Raw genomic sequence first — 16,927 nt, 5'->3', positions numbered from 1 at the left:
CTATGGTCTTTATTTTGAGTTGCAAGACCTATGCCACGAAGCAACAGTTGGGAAATGGGGGAAGAGTCTCTAAGATAACAATAACATTTCTCAAAAGAGAGTGAAAGCTTTCGAACGTAACCGAAGTTGGCAAAAGCTCTACTATCACAAGCGGCTTATTTATAAACATAAAAACGAATGCGTAGTTAGGAAAGCACGAGTGATTGCCCGACATGATATGAGTATGTGTGAGGGACATTAATTCAGTGTGTTGGTGTTCGTCGATTCCTTTGTGAACATATGGCAAGCGGTGAAAACTAAATAAACATTTCATATCCTGACGTGATACGGAATACACGTTTGCGAACGGTACGAAATTAAGGCGGTTATTTGACTAAATTGATAAAAAAAAGTTTGCAGAGAATTTATTTGAGAAAAAAAGACAACAATTAAAAAATTTCGAGAAATTGTGAGAAATTTAAAACATATTTTTAATTCTTACATTTTTGAAAATAAAAACAAAGTTTTTTAACAGTTTTTATAAGATTTTATATGACAGTGTTTGTGGTTATAAATGACACGATTTTAAAGCTCAGTGAAACTGATTTTAATTGCAAAACCTCAAAAGAATTTTTAAAAGAAAAATAATAAATTTTTAGTGAAAAGAAAAAGAAAAACAAAAATGAACTACAGTGTTTGAAAACCTAAAAGTTAAATAAAGCTATTAAGGATTTTTTAGTAACCCAAAGCCATTGGTAAGTTATTTTCAAAAAATTCAATTTTTTTAGGGGAATTTTTCTAACAATATGTTTTCAATTAAATTATTTGTATAGCAATGTCTTTGTAGTGGTATGAGTATCAATATAAGTGGGCCTGATAAGCAGTCAAGCATAGGAATCCTTATCAGCCCACATTTTGATTTGTTGCTTTTTTCTAGTTGGTGCCTTATTTGTTTTTGAATTAAGTCGTTTTGTGACTTTTTGGTTGGTTTTACCATTTCTCCCTTAATATATGGGGTTTTGGGTGCGATTTTCCGATGTTTGTCTTATCTGCATATTAACACCTACGCAATTTTCTATCTCTTCACACACAATGGCATTTTGTTGTAATCTTGGGTAGTTCATTCCATGTCCCGCCGGTGAGATAAACAAATCTATTTTCTACAATAATAGGGTCGTTTGTCTAAAGGCCATATTCAAATTTCGATAACATACTATGTAATTTGGCCAACTTTTTTTCACGTTTAAGCAAACCAAAAAATAACGAGCGAGACATTAGAGTTGTTATGTTGGTCTGATATTGAAATTCAATATTTGCATTATTTTATTGAGTTGGAAGTTGTTTGTTGTTTTTTTTTTTTTTTTTTTTTTTCTTTGTTTCAAAAGATTTGGGATTTTCTGGTGCGTGTATGGAATATTTTATTTTAAACAGGATTATTAACATGATGTTAAAAAAAATCAAGAACCTCTCTTTGGAAAGATTGAACTCAGTAAAGCTATTTACATATTAAGGAGGAATGTAAAAAAAAGAAAACAACAGAAAATGATTACCTATATATAAATATCTGTTGAAGTTACACAAGTAAAAACGTGCTTAGATCAGCCGGGTCGAATCTGGTACATACTCCACCAAGGGTAGCACATGTCAAGATCTTTGCCCGGTATCCGTTTATAGGCAAAAAAAGTTCTTTGGACGGTTTCTCTTTACAACCAGAAACTGAAAGAAATCTCCATGGATCTTTTATACTCTTGGATACGAACTAGAGAAGTATATTCGGAAGATCGGTTTATGAAGGAGCTATATCAGGTTTTGAACCTATTAGAAGCATACTTAATATATCTCTTGGAGGTCATAGAAAAAGTCTTCGTGCAAAATTTGAGCCTAATCGAATATGAATTGCTCCCCTCTAGGGGCTGAAGAAGTTTATTATTCGGCAGATGGGTTTATATGGGAGCTCTACTTAAACGTAGACCGACTTGGCCCATTTGCAATCTCAGCCGACCTACATTAATAAGCAGTATCTGCGCAGAATTTCAGGTGCCTAGCTTTGTTCCTTCGAAAGTTAGCATGCTTTCGACAGACGAACGGACTAGATGGCTAGATCGACTTTAAATGTCATGACGAATGTCTTAGACGAATATTTCGAGGTGTTACAAACAAAATTACTAAATTAATGTACCCCATCCTATGGTGGAGGGCATAAAAATCTATAAACAATAAGAACTGGGGGAAAACATATAGTAGTTCTATTAACAGATGACCTGTAAAAAGGCGTTAAGTTCGGCCGGGTCGATCTTTGGATACCCACCACCTCGGATATATATGTGTAAACCACCTATCGTCACAATTCGGTGTAAAATGCATAATTTATACTCCCATAGCAGCTATATAGAAATATAGTTCGATTTGGACCAAATTCGGCACGGACATTGTGTGGTCTAATAGGTACAACTCATTGTTCAATTTTGTAGATCTAATTATTGGCCTCTTTAGTAGGTATATCCAAATGTAGACCGGCTTTTCGACATCCGTGTGGTATATAGTTTAGCATACGACACGGATGTCGAAAAACCTAAAATAAGTCACAGTGTGAAATTTCAGTGAAATCAGTTTATAAATGTGCCTTTTATGGGCTCAAGACCTCAACTCACTATCCCAAATTTTGGCGAAATCGGACAATAAAGGCGTCTTTTATGGCCCAAGGCCTTAAATCGAGAGATTGGTCTATATGACAGCTATATCCAAATTTGAACCGATCTGGCCAAATTGAAGAAGGATGTCGAAGGGCATAACACAACTCATTGTCGCAAAGTTCGGCGCAATAATTGCGCCTTTTATGGGCCTTAGACCTTAGATCGAGAGTTCGGCCTATATGGGGGCTATATAAAGATATATATTATTATTGTGCCCATTGGACCATTTTTTGATATGGATGGCGTTTTTGGGGTTAAGGGGAGGGTCCGCGCCCTCCTATACTTCGACCTGATTTTGTATGCCAGATTCGAAATCTACTCCCGAATAAATTACATTTGAGCCCCATATTGAAATGAATATCCATTATGTCTGTATGGGGGAGTTTTGGGGTTTTGGCGGCCCGACGCGTGCTTAGGCTCAATTACCATATTCGTATTCTACTCTCGAATACCTTTCATTTGATATCTATATTGTCCTGATAAGGGGAGGCTCCGTCCCCCTTACGATATCGAAAAATTATATAGCCTATGTTTCCTTCCAGACCAACCTACATAGTCTGTGAAAATTTCAGGGTAATCGGTTTAGCTATTTTTGAGTTTATACGGAACAAACAAACAAACCGACAAACAAATTGAAATTGAATTTTATATATAAGACTAGCTAAAACCGGCCCGCTTCGCTAAGCTTCCTTTTACACCATATGAATTACAACTTTCTTTTCAATTACTCTTCTTTGCATTCACTATGTTACGTATATATTTTGTGGCCATGGACTTTTTATAGAACCCTCCATCATTAACTTATTTCGTCATTTCGTTTGTAAAGCATCGAAATATTCATTTGAGATCCAACAAAGTATGTATGTATATTTTGGATCGTCTTGACATTCTAAGTCGATTCAGCCATGTCAGTCCGTCCATCTGTCGAAAGCACGCTAACTTTCGAAGCACAAATACTTCATATAAGTGTAGGTTAGTTGGGATTTTAAATGGTTCCTATTAGTCTATGTTTTGATAAGCTGCCATATAAACCGATTTTGGATCTTGACCTTTTGGGCCTCTAAACGCCGCAATTCTTATCCGATTTGTCTCAAATTTTGTATAAGATATTTTGTTATGACTTGCAACATCTGTCCTATGTATGGTTCAAACCTGTTTAAAACTTGATATAGCTCCCATATAAACCGATCTTATAATTTGACTCTTTGAGCTTCTAGAGGGATTTGGTAAACATTATTTCTACGACTTTTCCTATGACCTTCCACATACGTGCCAACAATGGTCTGAATGGTTCCATAACCTGATAAAGTTCCCATATGAACCGATCTCCTGATTTTAATTCTTAAGCCATTATAGGGCTCAATTCTTATCCAATTTTGGCTGACATTTTCCACAATAACATCTACTATGGTATCCCGAATCGGTCGATAACCTGAAATAGCTCCAATAGCTTTGCAATTTGTATCCATTATCCTTTGTTTGCCTGTAAAGAGATATCGGGCAAAGAAATGACAAATGAGATCCATGGTAGAGGGTATGTAAGAGACGGCGAACTTTCATGCTTTTACTTGTTGTCACTCGATTCGTTTGTCAAGCTATTTTCTCTTAATAAAATCAGCCGTTGTCAATGACTTGGCGAACGAATCGAGTGATATAACGAAAAAAAATGTGTGCTTATCGGCACGCTACTTGGGTTCGACTATAAAAAGGAGGCTTCTTAGGGTGGGATATTTAAAAAATAATACAGCAAACAACCGCAAGGAAATTCCTATACTTTATTTTACGGGCCGATAGGTTGTCATAGCAAAGATAAATGCTGCATGAGAAATTTTTACCACTCTTCCCTTTCTCTGTTCGTGGTGACGTCTTCATTCAGTTGATTCTTTGCAAACAGAATAGATGGCATTTATTTAAATGTTAGTGCTGTCATCGATAAGGGAAAGGTTTAGACTTTAATACCCAAAATATTGTAACTTAAAAGTTCTCCGTTCCATGTCGCCCCGGATCCTTGCGCAATTGTGCACATTTCTCCCATCTGTTAGAGCTTTTTTGAACATGTTGTTAAGAGTCTATAGATTTCCTTTGTCTATGCTGCTACTCACTTGGAGCGGATTAGCGCCTGTAACATTGATTATGATGTGTTAGTTGGCTGTAACTGACTATATGGCTACCTGTTGAATAGTCATAATTTAGTCTTTTTTATACCCTCCACCATAGGATGGGGGGTATACTAATTTCGTCATTCTGTTTGTAACTGCTCGAAATATTCGTCTGAGACCCCATAAAGTATATATATTCTTGATCGACGCGAAATTTTATGTCGATCTAGCCATGCCCATCCGTCTGTCTGTCGAAAGCACGCTAACTTCCGAAGGAGTAAAGCTAGCCGCTTGAAATTTTGCAAAAATACTTCTTATTAGTGTAGGTCGGTTGGTATTGTAAATGGGCCATATCGGTCCATAACCTGATATAGCTGCCATAAAAACCGAACTTGGGTCTTGACTTCTTGAGCCTCTAGAGTGCGCAAATCTCATCCGATTGGAATGAAATTTTGCACGACGTATTTTGTTATGATATCCAACAACTGTGCCAAGTACGGCTCAAATCGGTTCATAACCTGATAAAGCTGCCATATAAACCGATTTTGGGTCTTGACTTCTTGAGCCTCTAGAGTGCGCAATTCTTATCCGATTTTATTAAAATTTTGCACGTAGTGTTTTGGTATCACTTCCAACAACAGCGCTAAGTATGTTTTAAATCGGTCCATATTTTGATATAGCTGCCATATAACCGATCTGGGGTCTTGACTTCTTGAGCCTCTAGAGGGCGCAATTCTCGTCATATTTAACTGAAATTTTGCACGTAGTGTTTTGGTATTACTTTCAACAACTGTTCTAAATATGATTCAAATCGGTTCATAATCTGGTATAGCTGTCATATAAACCGATTTTGGATCTTGACTTCTTGAGCCAATTGAGCGCGCAATTCTCATCCGATTTGGCTGAAATTTTGCATGAGGAGTTTTGTTATGACTTCCAATAACTGTGCTAAGTATGGCGTAAATCGATATAGAACCTGATATAGCTGCCATATAAACCGATCTGGGATCTTGTTTTTTAATTAAATCAAATTGCCATATTAAACGATTCTCAGTGGTAAAGAACTAATTTGTCGGTCTTTATATTAGGTGCGGTATCGACAGTTCTTAGTAATTAGGCCATTTAAAACTTTTGAACATGAAAGTGTTGCCCAGCAGCACGTTGTTTGGACTTGTCTAGGAAAAGAAGGCTCCTTTCTTGGACACAAAGTTTAATGTCATATTCGTAATCTGGTACCAAATACCTTTAATTTGAGGCTCATCTAACTAGGATCGAATTATATTCGCATTTGAGGGTGGGGCGACCCCCAATTACTTGGACCTCATTTTTATGTCATATTAGTAATCTAGTCCCAAATACCTTTCATTTGAGTCCCATAGTGATATTTAAGTCCAATATGTTTGTTTGGGGGAATTTTTGGGGTTGGACGACCTCTCGCATACTTGATTCCAATTTTTAATACCATATTGGTATTCTTCTCCCCAATACCTTTCATTTGATACCCATATTTCCCTATGGGTACATTTTTGATTTTAAGTGGTGTTTTTGGGGCAACGGAGGAGGGTCCGCCCCCTTCCAATATCAACATATCTACTCCCGAATACCTTTCATTCGAGTCCCATATTGTCATTATCGTCCAATAAACCTTTTTCTTTGCGGGGTTTTGGGGTCGTGGCTGCCCCCCAGTTACTTGGATCCAATTTTTAATATGAAAATCGTAGTCTACTCCTGAATGCCTTTCCTTTGAATCCCATACTGTCCCGATAGGTTGACTTTTATTTTGGGGTCGTACTTTTAGGGTATGGGGGAGGGTCCGCCCCTCTACCGATATCAATAAATTATATAGCCTATTGCTCCTTCCGGATCATTCCCCATAATCTGTGAAAATTTATAAAAAAAAGCTGTTTAGCCGTTTTTGAGTCTATACGGAACAAACAAATGTACAAACAAACATACAAACTAACAAACAAACACAAATTTATTTTTATATATATATTTAGATAGATAGGGTAGATAGATATTTCGATTTGTTGCAAACGGAATGACAAAATTAATGTACTCCCAACCTTCGGTGGTGGGTATGAAAAGTATAATAGATAAGAAAGTTGTATTTTATATTGTGTAACAGAAGGAACGGCGGAGCGGGCCGGGTTCAGCTAGTCTTATATATAACAAGTAAAAGCGTGCTAAATTCGGCTGTACCGAATCTGGGAAACCCACCACAATGGATTCTGCTAAAAACTTATGCAAAATAAAATTTGTTGAAGGGTATAATTGTATTCTTCATACCAAACTTCGGTCAAACCAGCAAAAATTAAAGCTTCTAGGAAGCGAACAAGGCTGATCGAGAGACCGGTTTACGTGGGAGCTATATCAGGTTATAGACTGATTTTGACCGTATTCTGAACATTTGTTGAAAGTCGTAACAAAACACCACATGCAAAATTTCAGCCAAATCGGACAACAATTGTATGGTTAAGATTTGGCTATATTTGGAGACTGGAGACTGATCCCAGATTTGGGGTATTGGGCCCAAAAATTTCGCTGAAATTCGGCACACGGATCTATGTTAGGCTTTCCGACTTCCGTTCCTCATATTGTTCAGATCGGTCTATTTTTGGATATAGCTGCCATGTATACCGTTATCCCAATTTAGAGCCTTGAGTCCATAAAAGGAGCATTTATTGCCCGATTTGCACAGTAGGCTATGTAAGACCCTTCTACATTCGTGTTCAATATGGACCCCATCTGCCTATACTTCGAAATAGCTGCCATATTGAACGATCTCCTGATCTTGAGCCCATAGTGATCCTATATGGTTCAGACCGATCTTTATTTTGATATAGTGAATTGTATTTATAGGACTACTCGACGTCCTTGTCGAGTTTGGTCCCAACAGGACCATTTTTATATATAGCTGCAATGGGTTCATAAATGATGCATTTTTCTCTGGATTATGACTAATGGTGGTGATGGGTATCCATACCTTTTTACTGACTTTAATGCTGTCTTGAAAACTATATCGGCTAAATGGCGACCTCCATTGCACATACCCTGACTAAATCGATTGTTGAAGTTCGTGTCCACTCTTTGCAGTGTATCAATCGGTACGTTGGCTTCCCCCTACAGACGTACAACCTCTAAACCCCCCCTCACCACCTAACTTACCACTCGGGAGTTTTTTCAAATACGTAAGTTTTTGTGTACATTTTGACGGCAAAATTTCGATTCTTAAGCACTATCAGCAAAGAAAAACTTTAGCGTCTGGAGGCTTTGGAACAATAATTGACTTAACTTGAAGTTTTACGAAGAAAATAAGCTAATTTTGAATAGACAAATTCAGCAATTAGAACTCGGTTTTTAAGAAATTTTTTTTTTTTTTACTTTATTAAATAATTTCCTTGTTGCAAACATGTCAGGAGATCAGATCAACAAGAGCTGCACTAATGATTGTGGGAAACCAACAAATGGCTCAACAAGTCAATGGGTAATTGCATTGCAGATTTCCTTGAAAAGTACACATTGAGCTGTTTTCTGCTGATGTTACCACGGTTGTCATTTGTTCATTCGCCATCTTAGGTCTTCATTAATAAATATTGTTAAAAATAAATTGCGCCATAAAGAATGCCTTACTTTAAAAATAAACTTTTTTATGAAGAAAATCAGTGGGTGTTCAAAGTTACCTTGAATTCTGTAATCAACTGTGAAATTAAAGGGAAATTTGTACACAAAGCCTATAATTAGGCTGTAAAATTTCCTACTGCGTAATTATAACAAGTCATTGGTCGAAGTTGTAAATAAAACTTTTGCAATTCCAAAAAAACCCAAACTTTAAAATCAATAACAAATCATCAAATATAAATAAATATTACTGAAATGGTTTAAGTTTGCTTTAAATTTTCAATGCAATAAAATTACATAAAATCAGTAAGGAAAGGAAAAAGTCAGGCTGTGCCGACTTTATAATACCCTACACCTAGCCTAGAGGTACAAAGTGGGAGCTATTTCCGAAGCAATTTTGATGGACCTGAGCGGATGTTTTCAGATGGGTTATTAAACAACCCGTATGAAATTTCAAGCAAAGCAAATATGTATAAACTGTAATAACTACTGTTGACAAATGACAACGTTATTGCAATCTGAACTGATTTTGACCAAACTTCTTAGATATGGTGGTAGGCATCGAGGAACGCGTTGTGAAGTGAAAATCGGGCGATACACATATATGTCAGCTGTATTTATATCTGAACCGATTTATATGAAATTCACCAGCAATATTAAGAGTCAAGAGAAAACCTTCCTGCCAGATATCGAGAGAATTGGTTCACTAATGAGCAATTTATTACTATATTTTCCAAAATCGGACGAACATATATGTGGAAGCTATATCCAAATCTGAACCGATTATTTCCAATTTCAATTGGCTTCGTCTCTACGCCAACAAAAATGTATGTGCCAATTGTGAAGACGATCGGATGAAAATTGCGACCTGTTGTTTCAACACAAATTAACATGGACAAACAGACAGACAGACGGACAAAGCTAAATCGAATCAGAAAATGATTCTGAGTCGATCGGTATACTTATCAAGGGGTTTATCTCTCTTCCTTCTGGGTGTTGCAAACAAATGCACTAAGTTCAAATACCCTGTAACACAATAGTGGTGTAGGATATAAATAATATAGCTTTGTAGTGTTTTATACCCTCCACCATAGGATGGGGGGCATATTATTGGGTTGCCCAAAAAGTAATTGCGGATTTTTTAAAAGAAAGTAAATGCATTTTTAATAATACTTAGAATGAACTTTAATAAAATATACTTATTACAATTTTTTTCTAAAGCAAGCTAAAAGTAACAGCTGATAACTGACAGAAGAAAGAATGCAATTACAGAGTCAGAAGCTGTGAAAAAATTTGTCAACGCCGACTATATAAAAATCCGCAATTACTTTTTGGGCAACCCAATAGTTTAATCATTCCGTTTGTACAATAATACCTCAAAATATGCGTCTAAGACCCCACAGTGTATATATATTCTTGGTCCTCATAATAGTTTAAGTCGATCTAGCCATCGAATGAGCCTGAAATTTTGCACTCTTATTAATGTAGGTCAGTTGGAATTGTAAATGGGCCAATTCGGGTCATGTTTTGATATAGCTGCCACATAAATCGATCTTGGGTCTTGACTTATTGAGCATCAAGAGGGCGCAATTCTTATTCGATCTGGCTGAAATTTTGCACGTGGTGTTTTGTTATGACTTTCAATAACTGCAATGAATATGATTCATATTGGTGCATAACGTGATATAGCTGCCATATAAACCAATATTGGATCTTGACTTCTTGAGCTAGTAGAGGACGCAATTCTTATCCGAATTGGCTGAAATTTTGCATGAAGTATTTTGTTACGACTTCCAACAACTGCGACTGCAAATAAATCGATACATAACCTGATATAGCTGCCATATAAATCGATCTGGGATCTTGACTTTTTAAACCGCTAGAGGGCGCAATTCTTATCTAACTTGGCTGAAATTTTGCATGAAGTGTTTTGTTATGACTGTCAACAACTGTGCAAGGTATGGTTTAAATCGGTTCATAATCTGATAAAGCTGCCATATAAACCAATCTTGGGTTTTGACTTCTTAAGCAGAGGTCGCAATTCTTATCCGAATTGGCTGAAATTTTGCATGAAGTATTTTGTTACGACTTCCAACAACTGCGACTGCGAATATGTTTTAAATCGGTACATAACCTGATATAGCTGCCATATAAATCGATCTGGCTGAAATTTTGCATGAAGGGTTTTGTAATGACTTCCAACAACTGTAATAAGCATGTTTTAAAATGAACCTGATATAGCTGCCATATAAACCGATCTTGTATACTGACTTCTTGAGCCACTACAGAGCGCAATTCTTCTCCGATTTAGCTGAAATTTTGTCAAACGGCTTCTCCCATGATCTTCAACATTGCAAATTCGCAAATTGTCCATATGTGTCCAATATGGTCTTAATCGATCTATAGCCTGAAACAGCTCCCATATAAACCGATCTCCCGATTATGCTTCTTGAGCCCTTATAACCGATTCTCAGAGAATTTTCACAGATGGTAGAGTTTGAGCCCGCGGTGAAAATATTTTTTTTTAATATCCGAAGGAGGAGAAGTGGGCGGACCCCAATTTTCAAAAACACCAGATCTCGGAAATGCGTGCACCGATTTAAGCGAAATTTTGGGTACCACCTTATGGTAAACCAAAACCATAAAATTTGTATAAAACTTTAGGGTAAAATAATCGTGGGGGACGCCCTACCCCAAAATTTACCCAAAGGGACATGTTTACCGATTGGGACAATATGTGTATTAGTGCACACACAAGGCCGTTTCGTCGGTGGTATACGTGAAATGCGTTATGCTCTGGATGGCGCATTATGTTCAATGGCATATGCATATTTTTTTATTGTTACCTCAGGTCTAGAAAACATACCAGGAAAAATTTTTGCTCAAAGCACAGGTACGCATGGATAATAATTGCGCCTTCTACAAGCTCAAGAGGTCAAGACCCAAGATCGGTTTATATTGCTTAATTTGACTTTAATTGGCTATGACAGAATATTTGATCCACTAGCCAAAGGTCGATTAGCGTTCCAAGCGCCTTGATCTTCTGCGCTCATTCTAAATCTCTGACACCAAGTTTCGAAGTGTCTCCCCACTTGATCTTTCCATCGGGCTTTTGGTCTTCCCGGTTTGCGTGTACCACCACGTTTGCCTTCAAAATATTTCTTTGATGAAGCTTCCTCATCTATTCTGACAACATGACCTAGCCAACGCAGCCGTTGTATTTTGATGGGTGTAATTATGCTTTCGTCGTCATATAGCTCGTGGTTCATACGTCGCCTATATTCTCCCTTAACGCAAACTGGTCCATATATTTTACGCAGAATCTTTCTCTCAAATGCTTCAAGTACTGCCTCATCTGCTTTCACCCATGCCTCAGAACCATATAACAACACGGGTAGTATCAGTGTCTTGTATAGTGTAATCTTCGTCTGTCGAGAGGTGGCCTCGCTTGCCAGTATTTTTCTTCGCTTTATCTCAAAACTGATGTCATTCGTTTCGCTTACGGCGGTGCCGAGGTAGATAAAGTTACTGACTATCTCAAAGTTGTGGTTCCCAACTTTCTCCATTTTCTATATCTGCTCGGTTGTATAAGGCGTTTTGGGAGTTGAAACCATCCATTTCGTCATATCTCCATTTACTGCCAGACCCATTTTCACTGACTCTCTTTCGATTTTTTCAAAGGCTGCAGTTACTACTTCCGGTGTCGATGTCGTCGGCATAGGCGAGTAGCATGTCATATCGTGCCATATCGATTCACATCTACATCTTGTATAATCTTCTCCAGCAGGACATTAAAGAGATCACATGATAGGCTGTCACCTTGTGTGAAACCTCGTTTAGAATTGAGTTACCCGGAGAGATTCTTTCCTATTCTTACTGAGGAACGAGTATCAGCAAGTGTCATCCTGCAGAGCCTTATTAATTTTACAGACATTGAATTTCCTTTGAACGCAAAGGGCTATCAAAAGCGACTTTGTAGTCAACAAAAAGATTATAGGGGTTGATTTGTCCTTCTCGGGTCTTTTCCAGGAATTGGCGCAGTGTGAATATCTGGTCTAGGGCGGATTTACCAAATATCTCATTGACTTTATGTTTTAATCTTTCACACAGTACGATCGAGAGTGTCTTGTATGCGATGGGGAGGAGTCTTATTCCTCTGTAGTTGGCACATTCCGTTTTGTCTCCTTTGTGTACGGGACATAGTATGCTGAGGTTACAATCATCGGGGATGCGTTCTTCTAGCCAAATTGCGCAGATAAGCTGATGCATATGCCTTATCAGTGTGTCGCCTCCGGTCTCAAATAGTTCAGCGGGTAACCCGTCGGCTCCTGCTGCCTTGTTGCTTTTTAGTCGGGTCACTGCTACTTGGACCTCATTCTGACTAGGAGGTAAACATTCTATACCATCATTAATTGGTTCTGCAGTATCCTCTTCGCAGCCAACGTCAGACACTAGCAATTGTATAAAATGTTATTTCCATATCCTCAGCTGCAATCTGTGTCAGTTACCAGACTTTCTTCTTTGTCTCTGCAGGAGGATGTGCCTGCACCAAAGTCATCGGTTTGATGTTTATTTCTTTGTACATCTGTACATCTCAATTCGCTCACACGCACTTGTTTCCATTTCCTTTTTCTTTCTGCGGAATAGACGTTTCTCCCGATACCTCTCCTCGATACCTCATTGCTACTGATTGCGGGTTACTCTATATGCCGCTTTCTTACCTTCAGTTGCATCTCGACACTCTTGGCCGTACCATGGGTTTCTTGGTGGAGGCTTCCGGTATCCAAATACGGATTTCGTGGCATTTTCCATGGAGTAGGCGATAGTTTGCCACTGCGCTATTATATTATCGGAACAAGGAGTGCTTTCATCAAGCAGTTGGGTCAGTCGAGTGGAGTATGCCGCCGCCATCTGTTGTGTTTGCAGCTTTTCCATGTCCAGCTTCCATGCAGTGTATGATCGTATTTTCCTAGCCATGTTCAAACGGGTGCGAACCTTTGCTGCAACAAGGTAATGATCCGAATCTATATTCGCTCCATGGATCGATCGTACATCTAACACAACGTGGACAATTTGGTTCCTCGTGTTTTGATCGGGTGACAGCCATGTGGCATTGTGAATATTTTTATGTTGAAATCTGGTGCTACTAACTACAATGTTTTTTGCTGCGGCGAAACCTATCAGCCTCAACCTAGTACTGGACTTTATCACGTGGAGGCTAAACTTTCCAACTGTTGAATCAAAAATGTCTTCCTTCCCTATCTTCGCATTAAAATCTTCCAGAATGATTTTAATACCATGGGCGGGGCAACGGTCATATTCTCTCTCGAGGAATATCAAAAAGAAAATATCCTAGATCTGCTCGTCCTTGTCTTCCGTCGGGGCATGGGCCCAACTAAGGCTGATGTTGAAGAATTTGGCTTTTATGGGGATTGTGGCTAGCCTCTCATCCACAGTAGTAAAGCTGGAGGCAACGTGTTTCAGTTTCCGACTAACCACAAATCCACAGCCAAATTCATGACTCGCTATAGTATATTTCGTCACCGTTTGGTGTTGTAGTGACGACATTCCCAGGCCATCGTACTTCTTGTAAGGCGGTAATATCTACCTTGTACGGACGGACGGACATGGCTAGATTGAATTAAAATGTCATGACGATCAAGAATATACATACTTTAAGGGGTCTTAGACGAATATTTCGAGGCGTTACAAACGCAATGACGAAAGTAGTATACCCCCATCTTATGGTGGAACGTTTAAAAATAACTGTTTGCTACGGTTTCCATCTCGGAGGCGTCATTGGGCCATACTTCTTCTTCGACGATGCCAATCGTCACGTTACCGTGAATGGACAACGCCCTCGCAACATGCTCATTGCTTAGTTTTGGCTTGAATTGGCAGATATGGACCTAAACAACATGTGGTTTCATCAGGATGGTGCCACGTAACAATGGGTTTCTTGAAGAGCAAGTTTGATGAGAGTGTCGATTAGCAGCCTCGTTCGTGTGATTTGACGCCTAGACTATGTTCTTTGAGGCTACGTCAAGTCATTGGTCTACAACAAGCCGACGACATTGGAAAAGCTCAGAGCCAACATTAAACGGAAAATAGCGACCGTTTCGGTTGAAATATGTGGCCGAGTCATCGGAAATTGGGTCCAGCGTATTGATAGACACAAACGTGACAGAGGTGGAAATTTGATATATTTGGGATATAGTGTTTTGATATCAAATTTGGGATATAGTGTTTTGATATAAATTCCAACAACTGTGCTAAGTACGGTTTAAATCGGTCCGTAACCTGATATAGCTCCCCTGGAAGCCGCAATTTTGTCGGATTTGGCGGAGATTTTCGACTTTCATCAATTGTGCCTAATACGGTCCATATCAGTCATTAACCTGATACAGTTCCCATGTAAACCGGTCTCTCGATCATCATTGAAGCTTTAATTTTTGCTGTCTTGAAAGAAGTTTGGAATGTAGAATAAAATTATGTCCTTCAACTAAATTCATTTCATATAAATTTTTAGCAAATCCATGGTGGTGGGTTCGCAAGATTCGGCACGGCCGAACTTAGCACGCTTTTACTTGTTTGCCTTTGTCCTTAGCTTAAGAAGTACTTTAGTTTTTCCATTTTCTTTTCATATCTTATGGCTGTGGTATGCAATGATAATGTGAAATTTATAAAATTTATGTAAGATTGCTGGAAATAATAAAACATCTGTATGGGACTCATGCTACGGCCATATGATGTGCATGTTATTTTATTATACCTTCCACCATAGGATGGGGGGTATTCTAATTTCGTCATTCTGTTTGTAACTACTCGAAATATTCGTCTGAGATCCCATAAAGTATATATATTCTTGATCGTCGCGACATTTTATGTCGATCTAGGCGTGTCCGTCCGTCTGTCCGTCCGTCCGTCTGTCCATCCGTCTGTCTGTCGAAAGCACGCTAACTTCCGAAGGAGTAAAGCTAGCCGCTTGAAATTTTGCACAAATACTTCTTATTAGTGTAGGTCGTTTGGTATTGTAAATGGGCCATATCGGTCCACATTTTGATATAGCTGCCATATAAACCGATCTTGGGTCTTGACTTCTTGAGCCTCTAGAGTGCGCAATTCTTATCCGATTGGAATGAAATTTTGCAAGACGTTTTTTATTTTTACTTTCAACAACTGCGCTATGTATGGTTCAAATAGGTTCATAACCTGATATAGCTGCCATATAAACCGAACTGGGATCTTGACTTCTTGAGCCTCTAGAGGTCGCAATTATAATCCGATCTGCCTGAAATTTTGTACGACGGATTCTCTCATGACCATCAACATACGAGTTTATTATGTTTATTATGGTCTGAATCGGTCTATACCCCGATACAGCTCCCGTATAAATCGATCTCTCTATTTTACTTCTTAAGCCCCCAAAGAGCGCAATTCTTATTCGAATTGGCTAACATTTTACACAGGTCTCCAACATATAATTTAATTGTGGCCCAAACCTGACCATATCTTGATATCGCTCTAATAGCAGAGCAAATTTTTTCTTATATTCTTTTTTTGCCTAAGAAGAGATGCCGGGAAAAGAACTCGACAAATGCAATCCATGGTGGAGGGTTTATAAGATTCGGCCCGGCCGAACTTAGCACGCTTTTACTTGTTAAAAACTCAATTACCTACATATACATATGTGAGAATGTTGAGAAGAAGAAAACTACCTTTGGATACATTCTTGTCATTGAAAATCAAAGAGACTTTTCCACAATTTCTTTTCTTGAAATCGCAGTATTTGAAGTTTAAGTCATAATGAGTGGAATGAAAAAAAAAATATTTGTTATCGTTTATACAGAAAGAACTTCTACTACCCCAATACAAGGCCATGGCGGTATATAACAAAAACTCGAAAAGGAGAGAAACAATTCCAATCCATCTCACATACAAAATATCGTAAAAAGTCTTCCTATGATAAGGTGTAATATAATCAGGTAAATATAATGTTTAAATCAAAAAGATGTCGAAATTTTGAATTTAGACCCCACCAACGGAAATCAGGAATAGCAATTTTGTTAATGGTTAAAAATTTCAATTAACTATTTAAAACACTCCGAAGCATTTCAGAAATAGCAATTTTGTCAATGATTAAGCATTTTAGTTTCATACTTTAAGTTCATAATTTAGTTTTGGAAAATAAGAATTTAACTTTAACCTAGTAAAGACAACAAGGAAATAAAATCAGTAAATCGGCTTATCTGCAAATATGGACAAAAACGTCTAAATCGATTTTCTTGAAATTTTTACAGATTTTGTAAGTTGGTCTGGAGGTATACTATTCTCGTCATTCCGTATGCCACATTTCGAAATATTCGTTGGCTCAAAATTTAATATGTTTCCCTATTCGTAGGGTTTTAGGAATAAGAACTAGCCAAAGAACCAAAACTATAAAATAAATATGCTATCTTCAAATTTAATTTGCTTTGTATTGATGGACATGAACATCCTTTTCAAATTTTGATCGCTGATTGATTCTTATTTTAT

At 37.9% G+C, this 16,927-nt stretch overlaps 1 protein-coding gene across 1 annotated transcript in view; it reads left to right on the top strand.

Annotated features, from left to right (window-relative positions):
- Positions 1–364: 364 nt before the first annotated feature.
- LOC106094806 (synaptotagmin-5) overlaps positions 365–16,927 on the top strand; it is a 448,991-nt gene continuing 432,428 nt past the window's right edge. Inside the window, exon 1 of the mRNA XM_059361032.1 lies at positions 365–734. The gene's annotated coding sequence lies outside the window, so the exon portion shown is untranslated. The remainder of the gene's footprint in view (positions 735–16,927) is intronic.

Source organism: Stomoxys calcitrans, chromosome 1 (genome assembly GCF_963082655.1).
Source record: "Stomoxys calcitrans chromosome 1, idStoCalc2.1, whole genome shotgun sequence".
In the NCBI taxonomy this organism is placed as follows: domain Eukaryota; kingdom Metazoa; phylum Arthropoda; class Insecta; order Diptera; family Muscidae; genus Stomoxys; species Stomoxys calcitrans.
This window is presented reverse-complemented; position numbering and strand designations above follow the sequence as displayed.